The following is a 5605-nucleotide window of genomic DNA, read 5'->3' as shown; positions in this document are numbered from 1 at the left end:
AAAAGCACTTTCACTATTTAATGATTAATTTCTGTAATTTAAAATTTGCACACAAATTATGGAAATACTGTTTAAAGTTAATTAAGAACACCGTGAGTATTTTCTAACCTAAAACAAATATTTGAAAATATTTATTGTTATTATCTCCCAAGTAAAGTGTAAAATGTGCTAATTTTGTTGGCTTTTTAGGCTATATTCTTCCTTTTAGAAATTGTATGACTTACTTTATATTTAAGCTTATATTAAGTTAAATGTAAGTTAGGTTTTTTATTTATGTACAATTAGTCAATTACATAAAAAATGAAGCCTACCTTGACTATAGTAATTATGTTAAAATAAAATTAAGTGGATTTTTCTAAGGTCTTTTCTGTTTCTAGTTACATTAATTTTTACTATCCTCAGAGGTATGGGTGGTAATTTGCATTCCAAAGATACTTGAAAATGGTATCATGGATTTAACTTGAAACATAAAAGCTAAGAAATTTAAGCTCATAGTAAATTTTGTTATAACCCACCTTAAAACTGGGCTATTTTTTAGGTGTGAATATTTTTCATTTTTAATGCTTTCTAATAGGATTGTCCAAGGGCTCAGAGAAACTGAATAATTACTTAAAACTCAAGGAAATTTGTGGCACACTGTGACCATCTGTAACTATCATTCTCCCAGCTAACTAAGCTCTCCTGTTAACCAACTGTTTCATGTATTTAGCAATATTTGACATGAAACTTACTGTGTCTCTCACTTATTTTTTGGGGACACAGAGATGCAAATCACAGCATTTTGTGTTTAAAATTCTTTCTGTGTGATGAGGAAGGCAAACACGTGATCTTACCAATCAAACTCCTGCTGTAGATACTTGGAAAGAGATACATTTGAGGAGATGCTGAAGCTGCAGATCAAGGGCAGCCTGGAGAACAAGGTGCCTGAGACATGCCACATGGGTAAGTTACTGGGGGAGCAGTTTCAGGTGACACTCAACCTCCTAAATTTATAAATAAGCATGCTGCAGCCATTGGAGTGGTCTCCTTCTCCTCCTCTTCTTCCTTGTCATCAGGAGAGAGGGCTTCATATGGCCTCAGCTTTCTGGGGATGAGAGTATTCGAACCCTCATCCCTTTTCTCTGCATCTGCTCAACATACCAGGGGAACACTGAAAGCTGTGTGGGACAGAGCACATACGTATAGTGACATGTTCAGGAAAAGAATAGCTTTGGAAGATTGGGGAAATGTAGATGTGATATGGGAGGAAAATATAATTCCCAGGCAGCTGGAAGCCAGATATGTTGAGCTTGAGTTCTCCAATGTCAATAATAAATTCTAAGGAACAACAGAAGTGAAGAGCAGGAAAAATTTAGTTGGAGAGAAAGCTCCTGACAAGAAGGTGCCTGAGAGTGGATTGCCATGGGTCCAACTTCAGAGAGGAAGTTTTACAGAGCAAAATCACAAAGTAGGTACATCTGGGCCAAAACTATGGCCTATCAGTATAACTGCAAGTGTGTCTGGTTAGGTAATATTGATCCAGTGGTGAAGCAGATCTTGTAGCAAGCATTCATAGAAAGAACAAAAAAAATAGAAAGAAAGAAAGAAAGAAAGAAAGAAAGAAAGAAAGAAAGAAAGAAAGAAAGAAGGTCCTTTTCAAGAAGAGATGATCAAGGGTCTTGTCTTTTAGCTGAGTGACTGATGTGTGTCTAGACTTTATTGGACTACCTGATAGCAATTATAATATAGTATTTAATGCATTACTTACCTTTTTGGGAGGTATGTAGGCCTGTCATCTTTATCTTGAGGCTTGGCCTTTGAAGAGAAGATATTCTAAACTGATTTCAACCTTTGCACTGACTTCCTGGAAGTCTGACTGCCTTGTCTGACTTGTCATAAATTCTTGTCTGACTGCCTGCAATATTTTTACCTTAGCTCTTTTTCATAAAGGGTGTATGCAATTTGAGGATCTCTTGGAAAAGACAATAACCAGAAGAAAATTAGCTGACACACAAATGAGAAGTGGTGGAGAAACAGAACTTCCAGAGACGGGGATCGAGCTTGTCCTCTCAGGGTCTTCTCACCCCCATTGACATTGGAAGAGATGGCAAGCAACGAAATGACTCTGACCCACACTTCTCTGGTGAGCCAGAGGGCCTTGGCAGTCTCCTTAGTAAACTCACTGTCCACAGCTTTCTTCCTTACTTGGAGCTCTGTTTGACAGCTCCTCTTACAGCATTTACTTAAGAAAACGTTAGAATCTAGATCTTTCCCTGTCTCTTTGAGATGTAAATCTTCCAGCCTTTGGTGAATTTCATAGCTTTACCAATGGCTTTCTGAGTGACTTGGAAAGTGTAAGTTTTATTGAAGTGTAAGTTTTGGAAAAGATAATGCTTTTTATCTGATTTTTTGGTGTGGTAGAATTTAACTTCAAATTAGTGATGTCAAATTAGTGATGTCAAACTCCAATTAGTGATGTCAAATGACTAATCCTCCTGACTATCCTGCCACTATTCTGGAGTACTTTCGCACCGTTTTACACCAGGTCCTGATAAGCCTCTGATTTTTGTTTCATCAGAGCTCAGTTCCTCTTTCTCTGCCCTACTGTAGTAGTCATAAACAAAGACCTGTTCAACTCCATCCTATGCAGGTTTTTTTTTGGGGGGAGGGCATGGGGTGAGGTTCAAGACATAAAACTAATTGCTTCATGAAACAAATTCGGAGTGAACAAATAAATTCGTTCATACTCAAGGAGAAATAATTTTAAATAGCTTTTGTAGGATAGTTTTTAATAATAATAAAAAAGTAGTTAGCATTTTCTTGTTATGGTTCGCTCAGAATAGGAACCAGATCAGCCAGATTGGAATTTGGAAAGCTATTTATTAATGAGCTCAGGGCACCTGATCAGCTCTCATTCAGGAGAGGACCAAAAGGCACCTAGCCCAGGAAGCAGGGGTTTTTTAAAACCTGGAACCACATTCAGTTTGGTAAAACAACTTCATTGTCTGACAGAAAACAATGCTCTCAGAATCACTGTGACTACTACTCAAACTAATTTCCTGGGGCTTTGTGTTAGTTTCTGGCTATCTTGCACCTGAGTACCTGAAGGCAGCCTTGCCTAACCCTGGGTTACAGAAAGTCAAAGCTGATTTAGTTTATTTTAAGTCATCTCTGTAAGCTAACTTTGCTTACAGGAATTGGTGAGGGTTACAGGAATTGGTTAGGTAGGAATTTTATCTTAGCAAACAGCAAGAAACAGCCACTAGTTAGTAAACAACTTAGAGCAGTGGTGAGTATACGTTTTTACATAACAGAAAACACAAGATTTACATTTATAATCTAAAATGTGAGTTGACTCATTACATTCTTAGTTGAAAACCAAAATTGTGACATAAAGCATGCATCAGGATTCCTTAGCTTTAAAATAAATTTTAGTCTACCATACATTTTTCATATATTTTCTAATAACATAAAAGGCTAGTACTTTAACTAGATCACTGGAATGCTCTTAGTCTCTTTCCCTTACTCTGATGAGCCATAAGTTCTCATAGAGCGATTAAATTTTTTTAATGTGGCAGTGATTGTACAAATACATGTTAGTCTCTGTTGAAAGCAAGAGTATTTTAGTGTGTATTAAGTCTTTGATCTGGATAGCCAACATGCACTAATATGTGAAGTATCATCAATTATTAAGTGCAAATGAATTTAACAGTGTAATAGAAATTAGCAAAGTTTGAAACTTAATAGAAAATTAAAATTCAAGAAGATACTACTAAGAAAGAAACACAATAATCACACTTCCAGTGACGGATTCATACTTTGCCTGTCAACTAGTTATTATAAAATGTATTTCTGTGTTATGTATGTCAGAGGCAACTAAGTTGGATAAAAATATTACAGGCAGGGGCTGGTGAGATGGCTCAGTGGTCTAAAGCACCTACTTAGAACAAGCTTAGCAAAGCACAGGACCGCGGTTCAATCCACCAGCACCACATGCCAGCCAGCCCCACCCCCTGGTGGGCTGAGCTGGCCACACACACACACACATAAATAAAAATAAACAAATAAATAAATAAATAAATAAAAATATTACAGGCAGTCAGAGCTAGGCCCCAGGAGACAATGTAGAAGTTGTGATACCTTAAAACTATGGTAATGATAGGTACCTCCACTGTGGGCCAGATCTTAAGACAAATGATAAAATAAATGTACCTACATACTTCCTAAGGGTAGACATCAATAATTGATATTCTAAGTAGCTCTCAATCACCTTGAGAAAACCAGAAGTGTCTGTCACTAAACCAATGCCCTATAGGAAAGGTCCCTGCTCATTATTCATACCTACTTGCTGCATGACTTGCTTCCCCATTTGATTCTGATTTAATCAATTTTAACTGAGCAATTCTGCTCATAATCTTATTGGTTGTTCATGGTTTTGTCCCACCTCATGCCCATCTTTTGATTTTTCATTTTTCCCACTTTGGACCCGCCTCACATCATGGATTTCCTCTATAAAATCTCTTGTAAAAACAGAGTCCCTAACTACCTACTCAGGATGCCTTCTGTCTCTCAAAGAGAAACTTCCTTTCTCAATAAATATATTCTGCTCTTCACCCTCATTGTTGCTAACATTCATGCTTTAATTTAACAGAATATGAACTCTTACTGGACATCTATTGTATGATTGTAGATGGCTTTAAGTAAACAAAACACAGACTGTAAGTCTGAATTACATTTGTGAAGACTATATAAGACATTAAATTCTCACTGAAAAGCAATTTATCTCAAAATATTTAACATTAACTAAATATCGAATAGGAAAACTGAACCAGAATAAGACTGAATTTATCTTACATAAGGACAACAAATGAGATCTGGTATGTTATATTACCAATCTGCAGTTAGTTATTGAGACTAAATTGAAATATACTCATAAGTAAATAGATTTTTATGTTAAAATGTGATAATTATAAGTGTTTAGTCAGCATACTTATCAGAAAGTTTTCACTGTATGATTAAAATTATCTCATAATTTATGCTTGCCTTATTATTTAGTTCCTGTCACAGATATTTTATCTAGTCGTTTCTGTTTACAGTAAATTAATCTTCATTTTTCACAAGCCAGACACATAATTATCAAGGATATGATTCCTACACTAAGTATTTACAAATAATTTTTATCTTCACTGGTCTTAAATCTCCTTTTGACATTTAACTTTTAATAGTTACTCTTTCTACCCATTTTTCTGTCATCGCATCTGGTTCACTATTTTATTGTATTTTTTTCTCGCATCTTTTTCTTTCCAGTCAGCTAAACATCAATGATTATTTGTGGCAAAAATTAGGCTGTTGAAATTTTTTAAATGCTAAAACAATTTTTTTGAAAAAAATCTCTACTCCAGGGCCATAAAACCATAGCAGGAACTACATAATTGCTATCCTGACCATTTATGTAATATATTTTAATTGTCTTCATCACACTAGCTTACTTCTAAGCTATCAATACCTTTTTCAGTTTCCTATTATGTTGTTCTGCATCATGATTTTTAAGAAAGGACCTTAGAATTTTGTTTTCTACTTATACAATATTGATACTATCAATACTACTGTATTTTACCAACTTGGT

This window comes from Octodon degus, unplaced genomic scaffold (assembly GCF_000260255.1).
Source record: "Octodon degus isolate 3935 unplaced genomic scaffold, OctDeg1.0 scaffold00149, whole genome shotgun sequence".
NCBI lineage: Eukaryota > Metazoa > Chordata > Mammalia > Rodentia > Octodontidae > Octodon > Octodon degus.
Note: the sequence above shows the minus strand (reverse complement) of the source record.